Genomic DNA, 14,704 nt, shown 5'->3' on the forward strand with positions numbered 1-14,704 from the left:
CAGCTACAGTGTACTTATATATAATAAATGAATAAATAAATCTTTTTAAAAAATCAGGGAATGGATAAGTCTGTGCATTATCTCTCTACCTATTCAATATGGCACTCAAATTTCTAGACAGAGCAATCAGACAACAAAGGTAGATCAAATGGATACAAATTGGAAAATGTGAAGCCAACATATCGCTATTTGCAGATAATATGTTAGTATATTTCAGTGACCCCAAATGTTCCACCAGCGAGCTCCTCAGCCTGATAAAAGACTTCAACAAAAAGGATGGAATTAAAATTAACCCTGAAAACTCAGTAGCCTTCCCCTACTCAAAGGAAACACAGGCTGAGAAAGAAATTAGGGAAAGGACACCTTTCAAAATAGTCAGAAATAATAGAAAATACCTTATTGTGACTCTAAGCAAGTGAAAAATCTGTATGACAAGAACTTCAAGTCTCTGAAGAAAAAAATTGAAGAAGATCTCAGAAGATGGAAAGATCTCCCATGTTCATGGATTGCAGGATTAATATTGGTAAAATGGATATGCTGCTGGAATCAATCTACAGATTCAATACAATCCCCATCAAAATTCCAACTCAATTCTTCATAGAGTTAGAAAGAGCAACTTGCTATTTTATTAGGAATAACAAAAACTCAGAAGAGTGAAAACCTTCCTCAAAAATAAAAAAAGAAATAATAAAAAATAAAAAAAAAAACTTCTCAGCAATCTCCATCATGACCTTAATTTGTATTACCAGGCATAGTAATAAAAACTGTCTGGTATTGGTACAGAAACAGGCATGTAGATCAATGGCATAAAATTGAAGACCCAGAAATGAACCCAGACACTTATGGTCATTGATCTTTGACAAATGAGCTAAAACCATCCAGTGGATAAAAGTAGCAATTTCAAGTATAGGTGCTGTTTGAACTGGCAGCCGCCATGTAGATGAATGCAAATCAATCCATTCTTATTGCCCTGTACAATGCTCAAGACTAAGTGTATCAAGGACCTCCACATAAAACCAGATTCATTCAAATAAATGGAAGAACAAGGGGAGAAGAGGATGGAACACATTTGCACTGGGGGATATTTCCTAAACAGAACTCCAATGGCTTATGACCTAAGATCAATAATCAATAAGTGGGACCTCATAAAATTGTAAAGCTTCTGTAAGGCAAAAGACACTGTCTTTAGGAGAAAATAGCAACCAACAGATTAGGAAAGGAACTTTAGCATTTCTACATCTGATACAGGTCTAATATTCAATATGTACAAAGAACTCAAGAAGTTAGACTCTAGACATTCAAATAACCCTACTAAAATGGAGTACAGAGCTAAACAAAGAACTCTCACCTGAGCAATATCGAATGGCTGAGAAGTACCTAAAGAAATGCTCAACATCCTTAGTCACCAGGGAAATGCAAATCAAAATAACCCTGAGATTCCAACTCACACCTGTCAGAATGGCTAAGATCAAAACTCAGGTGGCAGCAGATGCTGGTGAGGATGTGGAGAAAGAGGAACACTCCTCCATTTCATTTTTTGTAGGATTGCAAACTGGTACAATTACTCTGGACATCAGTCTGGAAGTTCCTCAGAAAATTGGACAGAGTACTAACTAAGGAACCATCTACATCACTCTGGGGCATACCCCCAAAAGATACTCCAACCTACAACAAGGACACATGATCCACTATGTTCATAGCAGCCTAATTTATTACAGCCAGAAGCTGGAAAGCACACCGTTGTCTTTCACCAGAGTAATGGATACAGAAAATGTGGTACATTTACACAATGGAGTACTCAGCTACTAAAAACAATGAGTTCATGAATTTCATAGTCAAATGGATAGAACTAGAAAATATCATCCTGAGTGAGGTAACTCAATCACAAAAAAACACATTATGTACTGACTGAAATGTGGAGATAAGTCAAAAGCTCAGATTTCCCAAGATACAATCCACAGACTACATGAAGCTCAAGAAGAATGATCAAAATGCAGATGCTTCAGTCTTTCTTAGAATGGGGGAAAATATTCATAGGAGAAGATAAGGAGACAAAGTTTGGAGCAAAGACTGAAGGAATGGCCATTCGGAGACTGCCTCACCTGGGAATCCAGCCCATATGCATACAGCCACCAAACCTAGAAAATATTGCTGATGCCAAGAAATGCATGCTGCAGGAGCCTGATATAGCTGTCTCCTGAGATACTCTGCCAGAGCATGACAAATACAGAGGTGAGAGCTCACAAGCAACCATTGGGCTGAGAATGGCTTCCTCACTGGAGGAATTAGAGACAGGATTGATGAAGTTGAAGGGGTTTCCAATCCCATAAACACAGCAATACCAACCAACCAAAGCTCCCAGTGACTAAACTACCATTAAAAGAGTACACATGAACAGCCCCATGGCTTCTGCTGCATATATAGCAGAAGATGACCCTTTTGGGTACCAATAAGAGGAAAAGCCCTTGGTCCTGCCAAGACTGGACCCCACAGTATAAGGGATTGTCAGATAGAGAGGTGGGAAGTGATTGGTGGATGTCTTGGGGGAACTCCTCATAGAAGAAGGGGGATATGGATGGGATAGGTGGGTTATGGCAGAAAACCAGGAAAGGGGATAACATTTGAAATGTAAATTAAAAATTCCAATGAAAATATTTAAAGAAAGAGATAATTATTTATATTGCATGGGATTTGAAGCTCCCTTCACAGAGATAAGGCATTGTGGTTCAAGATTGTGAGGAATGTCAAATTCAGATGTTTTATGAAACAACCCACATCCTACACATCTCTCAACATGAATATTAGCCCCCAAATTCTGTAACCTCAGACATTCAACACTGCTATGAAATTTCTTCACACTCTCAATGAGCTTTTATTTATATTGTTTGAGCCCCTAGTTTACCAGTTTCAGACTGTCTTCTGTCTGGTGCCTTACATCTGGTGAATATTCCACCCTGTGTTTGCTGAACATAATTCTTTCTACATTTCACTCACAGGCATGCGTGTGCGCGCATGCGCGCGCACACACACACACACACACACACACACACACACACACACACACACACCACAATCAAATACACAGGCAAATACACATTATGACTATTTATTATTTTTACTTGTTTTACCTGTATATAATTACTCTTTATTATAATTTATTTCACTAAAACTTTCTAGTGAAAATTTTATGAAGCTAAAATGTTTTACATTTTTGTAATTAAACCACATAAAATATTAAATATAAATGATTATAAACTTCCTTCGTGTGGCTGGAAAATAGAAAGAATATATATATCACATTTTCAGAATAAATGAGTGTAGTTGTCAGTATGCACATTGGGAGGCTTACAGCGGCCTATAATTCCAATTCCAAAGAATCTAATGCCTCTTTCCTTTGGAAGTTACACTCATGTGTACATATCTTCTACACACAAATAAACCATTAAGAAATAAATGTAATTCTTAAAAAATAACCTGTCGTTGTAACCAATAACCTATTGTTAAGGCTGAAGAGATGCTTCAGTAGGCAACACCTGAGAACAAGAACCAAATAATGCCAGACAGAGCAGATCAATACTCCTAGGTAACATGGGAAGCAGAAAGAAGGCATTTCCCATAAGCCTGTGAGAGTTAATATGCCAAATGAAGCTGCAGAAAGAAATCCTACTTCAAACAATTTAGAAATGAGAACTGAAAACCAAGGTTGTTCTCTTATTCCCACATAAGCACTTTCGCTTGTATTTGTCTACACTCATATACATTCATGTAAACACACACATCCATCATTCATTCATACGTACATACATAATACATGTAAACAAAGAAACTCCTTTTGTTGTTTAATTAAGCATTTTTCTTCATGTCTGCTTCATCTTTCAATGTAGTCTGACATTTTCTTGGAGGATTCTGACTTCTGTATTTTCTCCTATTTTTTTCCATGCCTCATCTCTTTAAACTGCACTTGGGAATTCCAAGATATAATTTCTCCCATATGATGAGTGATCTCTGCCCAGAATCTCCTTTTGACCCACTTCTATGTCCACCCTTCATTTTCACAATTCATTAAATAATATCTGTCTTGCTTAGAATCCATTGATAAAAAAGGAAGAGATTATTACTTCATAGGCTATATAGAATTAAAGTGTCACAGTAGAAATAACTGGAAACATTTAAACTCTTTAATTAATGTACTTTTTTATTTGTCTAGAAATTCATCAGTTTGTACCTTAATGATTATTGTCTTAGTTAGGGTTTCACTGCAGTGAAGAGACACCACAACCAAGGCAACTCTTGTAAGGACAATATTTATTGTGGCTGTGTTACAGGTTCAGAGGTTTCAGTCCATTATCATCAAGTCAGAAGTATGGCAGCATCCAGGCAAGCGTGTTGCAGGCAGAACTTAGAGTTCCACATCTTCATATGAAGGCTGCTAGCAGAATACTCAAACCCAGCCAGCTAGGACTAGGGTGTTAAAGCCCATGTCCACAGCGACTCACCTGCTCCAGCAAGGCCATGATTCCTAGTACTGACTCTCCCTGCATCACGCATATCTAAACCACCCATTTATATATTTAAATATTTCAGGACATATAATAATTCTAGAATGGTAAGAATGAATAAAATATACATTCATAATTACATATTGCTCTTTTACATTAATATTCAAGACCACATATGATACTGTAAATGGACTAAAATGAGAGTCTATGACATTAAAAAGAAGCTGTATTGCATAGCATAAAGTTAAGAAACTCCCATGTGTTTAGTGAGTTATGAGGGATAAAGACTACTAAGTTTCATGTCATTCATATACACAACACTTCATATATGATGAGAAAGGGTGTAGAATCAGTGGAGCTAACTATGATTAATTGACAAGAGTAGGAAAAAAATCACAGAAAAAATGACCATTCTTTCCTCCTGCACTTTACTTTAGCTTGAGTAGCCTGAGAACCTCTCCAACTATGCAACTGTCTTAGCAATGCTTAAATTAAGGGATGATTAAAAAATATATATAATGTAAAAAGATATCCTGTATATGCTTTAGAGTACATTTTTCTAAATATTATTTGACCTTCAGGTCGACATTAAGTTATTGATATTTTATTCCTTTTTTAGATTATACACAAAGCTAAAACAAATGAAAGATATGAATTGAATTGCTTAAGGTCACAGAAATAATAAACGTCAAAGCCAGAATTTAAACCTAGTTTTCTGATCTTTAGTTCATGATTCTTTCTACAGGAACAATATATTGCTAAAATATTAGATCCAAAGTGTATGTTAGAGATTATTTTATCCTAGGATGGAAGATACATTTGAAATAATGTGCCAAATCTAATCATTCACATCTGTTTAGAGTATGTGCTTGGAATAGGGAGATCCACTGATGGCTCCCTAGGAAAAGCAGTGATTGATTATTAATGTCTGCCACGGGCACATATGCCAGATACATTTCAGCCTGTGTCTATTTCTTTCCCTTCAATTTTACCAATAGAACAAAATGAACCTGAGAGTTTTTAAATAATTGCCCAAGAACACTTAGAACCATGTTTTAAGAACTATGACCATGCTACTACCTCACATGACTTCATAATTACTGCATTTAACATGAACCAAGTTCTTTCCCTAGAGTTCTGGGAGATGTGCAAAATCACCCACTTGTCAGAATTGTTTTCTGCTTCTTTTTCCCTGTCTCAAATGTGAGAATACATTGAACTTTGTGTTCTTAAGATGCTTTAAGTTTCTGAGAAAAAAATGAGTAAGACCATATAGCCAGTGATTGACAGACTCTGACTGATGATGTCTAAATGGATGAGCAAACACAGATTTGTCAAGTAACAAGCAGATATGTTCAACTCGATGCAATGTGAGGGAATCTTTCCTAAAGTGCTATGATCTAGTCCTCTCAGAAGCATCTTGCAACTTTCCATTGGTGTTTGGTAACCACAGAGGCTGGACTATAAAATAAGGAGACTCAGATTGAAGATTATTACTATCATTGGAATGACCTCCACACAGAAATAGGGGGAAAGAGCACACAGTTAGAAAAATGGAAATTTGTAGAATCGATCTAGACAATTAATCAGAAAAGTATTCGATGGTAGCTCCTCACTCATGAATTACTGGCAAATTAAATGAGACAATGCTCATAAATTATATAGCCAGTGCTAGGAAAATGATAGTTTTTCAACAAAGAATAAATAATAATATTTTAAAATTGAAATGGTTGTAGAATCTGTGCTAATACATATGTCTTTGAGTGTGTATTTTCACTCTGAATCACCTGCTTGACTGAACTAATTGTATTTGCTTTGTAGACATGCTTTTAAATTTTCTCCAGATCTGAAAATGGAGAACAACTTCAGCTTTAACTGGGAAACTCTTATATTGCTTTTCGTTTCACTAAACAAGGACATCTTATTAAAATTTCTGTTTTTCACATATCTGACTAAGGAGAATTATCAGGCTAGAAATGCTATTCATGCAAATGAGTCACAGAGAGGTTAAATGCTTAGCTCCAAGTCACACTGCTCTCCAGTGCTGAGCAAAGAAGAGGAACAGCATTTCTCAACTAACTCCTAATGCAAGAGTATTTGCTCTTCACTTAGTGTCAAAAAATGCCACTGTTACTCCTATCACTGTCATTTGTCCTTTTATCTGGATTCCTATTATCTTTTTCTCCTGTATCAATTTTTGTTCCAAATTAATAACTGTTTAAGAAGTCCTTTCATGCATGCTCTGTTGATCATTTAAACTAGAAGAATCACAATTGTTCTACATTATTAGCACATGATGTAGAAAGTAAACCCCAAACCATATTTTTCTTTTTAGCAGAGGTTTTACCCAAACATCAATTTGTGATTAGCATAAAAAGGATAGTGCTATGCTAAGCAACAAGAATATATTCTGACCACCATTATTTACCCACGTCTCTGACATAGATGTACTTAACTAATGTTATTAGGTCACACTCTGGACAGAGAAAGAAGGTCTACTCAGGCTTGTTGCTAAGGCTTGTTGGCTACAAGGTTCCAGAACAGGGCTTAATTTTCTTGTATTAGATATTAATTAGATTATCTGGGTGTGAAGCTGTGATGGTTACTATTTATTGTTAACTTCGTAGAGTCTAACTCTCTGAACACATCTATGAGGAAGTCTCTAGATAAGGTTAATTGAATTGGGAAAACCCATTTTGAAAGCAGGCACCACGATTCCATGTGCTGTGCCCTGGGCTGAAATGAAAGGTGAAAGCAAGCCGAACACTATTACTGTTGATCTATGGTATTGTTAACAGCAGCAGGCACTGTGGACACAACTCAAGCCTAGTTCCTTATCTTTACTGTTCTTTAACATGCAATTTTAAGAAATCACTTGATATTTTATTATTCAAAACCCATTAATTTATTCTGCTTTATTTTTCTGGCAGTATATATGGCTCTTATGCAAAATTATACATTTTACTATATATGTTTATTTTTTTTATTAACTTGAGTATTTCTTACTTACATTTCGAATGTTATTCCCTTTCCCGGTTTCCCGGCCAACATTCCCCTAATCCCTACCCCTCCCTTTCTTGATGGGTGTTCCCCTCTCCATCCTGCCCCTATTATCTCCCTGCACACAACAATCATATTGACTGGGGGTTCAGTCTTAGCAGGACGAAGGGCTTCCTCTTCCACTGGTGATCTTACTAGGCTATTCATTGCTACCTATAAGGTCAGAGTCCAGGGTCCGTCCATGCATAGTCTTTAGGTAGTGGCTTAGTCCCTGGAAGCTCTGGGTGCTTGGCATTGTTGCTCATATGGGGTCTCAAGCCCTTCAAACTCTTCCAGTCCTTTCTCTGATTCCTTCAACAGGGATCCTGTTCTCAGTTCCGTGGTTTGCTGCCTGCATTCGCCTCTGTATTTGCTGTATTCTGGCTGTGTCTCTCAGGAGAGATCTACATCCGGCTCCTGTCAGCCTAAACTTCTTTGTTTCATCCATCTTGTCTAATTGGGTGGCTGTATATGTATGGGCCACATGTGGGGCAGGCTCTGAATGGGTGTTCCTTCAGTCTCTGTTTTAATCTTTCCCTCTCTATTCCCTGCCAAGGGTATTCTTGTTCCCCTTTTAAAGAAGGAGTGAAGCATTCACATTTTGATCATCCGTCTTGAGTTTCATGTGTTCTGTGCATCTAGGCTAATTCAAGCATTTGGACTAATAGCCACTTATCAATGAGTGCATACCATGTGTGTTTTTCTGAGATTGGGATACCTCACTCAGGATGATATTTTCCAGTTCCAAATATTTGCCTATGTATTTCATAAAGTCATTGTTTTTGATAGCTGAGTAATATTCCATTGTGTAGATGTACCACATTTTCTGTATCCATTCCTCTGTTGAAGGGCATCTGGGTTCTTTCCAGCTTCTAGCTATTATAAATAAGGCTGCGATGAACATAGTGGAGCACGTGTCTTTTTATATGTTGGGGCATCTTTTGGGTATATGCCAAAGAGAGGTATAGCTGGATCCTAAGTATTTCAATGTCCAATTTTCTGAGGAACCTCCAGACTGATTTCCAGAATGGTTGTACCAGTCTGCAATCCCACCAACAATGGAGGAGTGTTCCTCTTTCTCCACATCCTCGCCAGCATTTGTTGTCACCTGAGTTTTTGAACTTAGCCTTTCTGACTGGTGTGAGGTGAAATCTCAGGGTTGTTTTGATTTGCATTTCCCTTATGACTAAAGATGTTGAACATTTCTTTAGGTGTTTCTCAGCCATTCAGCATTCCTCAGCTGTGAATTCTTTGTTTAGATTTGAACCCCATTTTTAATAGGGTTATTTGTCTCCCTGCGGTCTAACTTCTTGAGTTCTTTGTATATTTTGGATATAAGGCCTCTATCTGTTGTAGGATTGGTAAAGATCTCTTCCCAATATGTTGGTTGCCATTTTGTCCTAACCATAGTGTCCTTTGCCTTACAGAAGCTTTTCAGTTTTATGAGATCCCATTTGTCGATTCTTGATCTTAGAGCATAAGCTATTGGTATTTTCTTCAGGAAATTTTTTCCAGTGCCCATGTGTTCGAGATGCTTCCCCACTTTTTCTTCTAATAGTTTGAGTGTATCTCATTTGATGTGGAGGTCCTTGATCCACTTGGACTTAAGCTTTGTACAGGGTGATAAGGATGGATCGATCTGCATTCTTCTACATGTTGACCTCCCGTTGAAACAGCACCATTTGCTGAAAATGCTATCTTTTTTCCATTGGATGGTTTTGGCTCTTTTGTCAAAAATCAAGTGATCATACGTGTGTGGGTTCATTTCTGGGTCTTCAATTCTATTCCATTGGTCTATCTGTCTGTCTCTGTACCAATATCATGCAGTTTTTATCACTGTTGCTCTGTAATACTGCTTGAATTCAGGGATAGTGTTTCCCCCTGAAGTCCTTTATTGTTGAGGATAGTTTTAGCTATCCTGGGTTTTTTGTTATTCCAGATGAATTTGCAAATTGTTCTATCTAACTCTTTGAAAAATTGGATTGGTATTTTGATGGGGATTGCAGTGAATCTGTAGATCGATTTTGGTAAAATGGCCATATTTACTATATTAATCCTGCCAATCCATGAGCATGGGAGATCTTTCCATCTTCTGAGGTTTTCTTCAATTTCTATCTTCAGAGTCTTGAAGTTCTTATTGTACAGATCTTTTACTTGCTTGGTTAAAGTCATACCGAGGTACTTTATATTATTTGGGACTATTATGAAGGGTGTTGATTCCCTAATTTCTTTCTCGGCCTTGATTTCTTGTTCTTTCCAGGACTTTTATCATGAAGGGGTGTTGAATTTTGTCAAATGCTTTCTCAGCATCTAATGAAATGATCATGTGGTTCTGTTCTTTCAGTTTGTTTATATAATGGATCACGTTGATGGTTTTCCGTATATTAAACCATCCCTGCATGCCTGGGATGAAGCCTACTTGATCATGGTGGATTATTGTTTTGATGTGCTCTTGGGTTCGGTTTGCCATAATTTTATTGAGTATTTTTGCGTTGATATTCATAAGGGAAATTGGTCTGAAGTTCTCTTTCTTTGTTGGGTCTTTGTTTGGTTTAAGTATAAGAGTAATTGTGGCTTCATAGAAGGAATTCAGTAGGGCTCCATCTGTTTCAATTTTGTGGAATATTTTGGATAGTATTGGTATGAAGTCTTCTAAGAATGTCTGATAGAATTCTGCACTAAATCTGTCTGGACCTGGGCTCTTTTTGGTTGGGAGATCTTTAATGACTGCTTCTATTTCCTTAGGAGATGTGGGGTTGTTTCACTGGTTTATCTGTTCCTGATTTAACTTCGGTACCGGGTATCTGTCTAGGAAATTGTCCATTGCCGGCAGATTTTCAAGTTTTGTTGAATTTAGGCTTTTGTAGTAAGATCTGATGATTTTTTTTGAATTTCCTCTGATTCTGTAGTTATGTCTCCCTTTTCATTTCTGATTTTGTTAATTTGGACACACTCTCTTTGTCCTCTCGTTAGTCTGGCTAAGGGTTTATCTATCTTGTTGATTTTCTCAAAGAACCAACTTTTGGTTCTGTTGATTCTTTCTATGGTCCTTTTTTTTCCTACTTGGTTGATTTCTGCTCTGAGTTTATTTCCTGCCTTCTACTCCTCCTGGGTGTATTTGCTTCTTTTTGTTCTAGAGCTTTTAGGTGTGCTGTCAAGCTGGTGACATATGCTCTCTCCTGTTTCTTTCTGCAGGCACTCAGAGCTATAGGTTTTTCTCTTAGCACAGCTTTCATTCTGTCCCATAAGTTTGGGTATGTTGTACCTTCATTTTCATTAAATTCTAAAAAGTCTTTAATTTCTTTATTTCTTCCTTGACCAGGTTACCGTTGAGTAGAGCATTGTTCATTTTCCACATATATGTCTGCGTTCTTCCCTTATTATTATTGAAGACCAGCTTTAGGCCGTGGTGGTCTGATACCACTCATGGGATTACTTCTATCTTTCTCTACCTGTTGAGGCCAGTTTTTTGACCAATTATACGGTCTATTTTGGAGAAAGTACCATGAGGAGCTGAGAAGAATGTATATCCTTTTGCTTTAGGATAGAATGTTCTATGAATAGCTGTTAAGTCCATTTGGTTCATGACTTCTCTTATTCTGTCTACGTCTCTGTTTAATTTCTGTTTCCATGATCTGTCCATTGATGAGAGTGGGGTGTTGAAATCCCCTCTATTATTTTGTGAGGTGCAATGTGTGTTTTGAGCTTTAGTAAGGTTTCTTTTACGTATTTAGGTTCCATTATATTTGGGGCATAGATATTTAGGATTGAGAGTTCATCTTGGTGGATTTTTCTTTGATGAATATGAAGTGTCCTTCCTTACCTTTTTTGTTGACTTTTAGTTGAAAATTGATTTTATTTGATATTAGAATGGCTACTCCAGCTTGCTTCTTCTGACCATTTGCTTGGAAAGTTGTTTTCCAGCCTTTCACTCTAAGGTAGTGTCTGTCTTTTTCTATGAGTTGTGTATCCTGTAGGCAGCAGAATGCAGGGTTCTCTTTGTGTATCCAGTTTGTTAATCTATGTCTTTTTATTGGGTGTTGAGGCCATTGATGTTGAGAGATATTAAGGAATAGTGATTACTGCTTCCTCTTTTATTCATTTTTGGATGTGAGGTTGTGTTTGTGTGCTTTTCTTCTCTTTGTTTTGTTGCCAAAACTATTAGTTTCTTGCTTTTTCTAGGGTGTAGCTTGCCTCCTTATGTTGGGCTTTACCATTTATTATCCTTTGTAGTGCTGGATTGTAGAAAGATATTGCGTAAATTTGGCTTTGACATGGAATATCTTGGTTTCTCCATCTATGTTAATTGAGTGTTTTGCAGGATACAGTAACCTGGGCTGGCATTTGTGTTCTCTTACAGTCTGTATGACATCTGTCCAGGATCTTCTGGCTTCATAGTCTCTGGCGAAAAGTTTTTGTGATTCTGATAGGTCTGGCTTTATATGTTACTTGACATTTTTCCCTTACTGCTTTTAATATTCTTTCTTTATTTTGTGCGTTTGGTGTTTTGACTATTATGTGATGGGAGGAGTTTCTTTTCTGGTCCAATCTATTTGGAGTTCTGTAGGCTTCTTGTATGACTATGGGCTTCTCTTTCTTTAGGTAGGGAAGTTATCTTCTATGATTTTGTTGAAGATATTTACTGGTCCTTTGAGCTGGAGTCTTCACTTTCTTCTATACCTATTATCCTTAGGTTTGATCATCTCATTGAGTCCTGGATTTCCTGTATGTTTTTTTTGTTTGTTTGTTTTTTTGTTTTTTTCGGAGCTGGGGACTGAACCCAGGGCCTTGAGCTTGCTAGGCAAGCACTCTACCACTGAGCTAAATCCCCAACCCCCCTCCTGTATGTTTTGGACCAGTAGCTTTTTCTGCTTTACATTACCTTTGACAGTTGTGTCGATGATTTCTATTGAATCTTCTGCTCCTGAGATTTTCTCTTCTACCTCGTGTATTCTGTTGGTGATGCTTGTATCTACGGATCCTTTTCTTTTTGTTTGGTTTTCTATATCCATGGTTGTTTCCCTGTGTTCTTTCTTGATTGCTTCTATTTCCATTTTTAACTCCTTCAACTGTTTGATTGTTTTTTCCTGGAATCCTTTCAGGGATTTTTGTGATACCTTTCTATAGGCTTCTACTTGTTTATTTATGTTTTCCTGTGTTTCTCTAAGGGAGTTCTTCATGTCTTTCTTGAAGTCCTCTAGCATCATGATCAAATATGATTTTGAATCTAGATCTTGTTTTTCTGGTGTGTTTGGATATTCCGTGTTTGCTTTGGTGGTAGAATTGGGCTCCGATGATGCCATGTAGTCTTGGTTTCTGTTGCTTGGGTTCCTGTGCTTGTTTCTCACCATCAGATTATCTCTGATGTTACTTTGTTCTGTTTATCTGGTCTGTCCTTTCAGTGGCTAGACTGTCCTATAAGCCTGTGTGTTAGGAGTGCTGTAGACCTGTTTTCCTGTTTTCTTTCAGCCAGTTATGGGAACAGAGTGTTCTGCTTTTGGGCGTGTAGTTTTTCCTATCTACAGGTCTTCAGCTGTTCCTGTGGGCCTGTGTTCTGAGTTCACCAGGCAGGTCGCTTGGAGCAGAAAAATTGGTCTTACCTGTGGTCTAGAGGCTCAAGTTTGCTCGTGGGGTGTTGCTTATGAGCTCTCTGCGAGGGCAGCTACCAGGAATACCTGTGCCACCCTTTCCGGGAGACCCCATGCACCAAGGTCCCAGATGGCGTTTGGTGTTTTCCTCTGGAGTCAGAAATGTGGGTAGAGTGTATTCTTTTCTGGCTTCCCAGGCGTGTCTTCCTCTCTGACGGTTTAGCTCTCCCTCCCACGGGATTTGGGTGCAGAGAACTGTTTATCTGGTCTGTCCTTTCAGGTTCGGACGGTGTCTTGGGCGCAGGGGCCTGCTGCTCCAGTGCCCTTATCTACAGGATCCCAGAGGTCATATACAGTTTCCTCTTGGGCCAGGGATGTGTGCAGGGGTGGGCAGTGTTTGTGGTCTCTTCATGTCTGCAGTCTCAGGAGTGCCCACCTGTCCGGAGGGTGACCTCTCTCTCCCATGGGGTTTGGGAGCAGAGAGCTGTGGGCAGGGTGTCCGTGAGGTTGGGATTCCTTCTAAAAACCGGAAGTGTCTGGTCCTAAAGGGATTTTGCCTCTGTGTGTCCTGAGGCTACCAGTCAGGTCGCTTGGAGCAGAAAAGTTGGTCTTACCTGTGGTCCCGAGGCTCAAGTTTGCTCATGGGGTGTTGCTTATGAGCTCTCCGTGAGGGCAGCAACAAGGAGGACCTGCGCCGCCCTTTCCCCTATATGCTTATCTTTATGCAAATATATATTTACATAATACACACACAGAGCTTTTGCTTCCTTTGAAAATTTTTATTGGTTATTTTATTTTTTCACATTTCATATGTTATCCCTCTTCCAGGTTTCCACTCCACAAACTCCCTTTCCCACACCTCTTTCCCCTGCTTCTATGAGAGAGCTTCCCCACCCATGCATTCCTACCTCACCACCCTAGCACTCTCCTATTTTGGGGCATCAAGTCTCCACTGGACCAAGGACCTCCCCTCCCATTGATGCCAGATAAAGACATTCCTCTGCTACATGAGTAGCTCGAGCCATGGGTCCTTCCATGTGTAGTCTTTGGTTGGTAGTTTAGTCCCTGTGAGCTCTGGCAGGTCTGGTTGGTTGATAATGTTTTTCTTCCTATGGATTTCAAACTCTTTCAACCCCTTCAGTTCTCGCCCTAACTCCTCCATTGAGGTCCCCATGATCAGTCTGATGTCTGGCTGTTAGCATATCCAGCTGTGTATGTCAGGCTCTGGCAAAACTTCTCAAGAGAGAGCCATACCAGGGTTCTGTCAGGAAGCACTTTTTGGTATCAGCAATAGTGTCTAGGTGTGGTGTTTGCAGATGGGATGGATACCTAGGTGGGGCAGGTTCTGGATGACCTTTTCTTCAGTCTCTGCTCCACTCTTTCTCCCTGCATTTCTTTTAGAAAGGAACAATTCAGTGTTAATGTTATTGAGATGGGTAGGCCTTGCCTAAGTTCTGGATATGGTCTCAACAGGTTCTCTCTCTGCCTTGTTGGGTATTTCAGCTAATACCTTCCCAGTTGGGGCCTGGGAATCTCTTGCTTTCGTGGCATCTGGGACTTTCTAGTGACTTCTCCCTG

The sequence above is a fragment of the Rattus norvegicus genome, chromosome 5 (assembly GCF_036323735.1).
Source record: "Rattus norvegicus strain BN/NHsdMcwi chromosome 5, GRCr8, whole genome shotgun sequence".
Taxonomy (NCBI): Eukaryota; Metazoa; Chordata; class Mammalia; order Rodentia; family Muridae; genus Rattus; species Rattus norvegicus.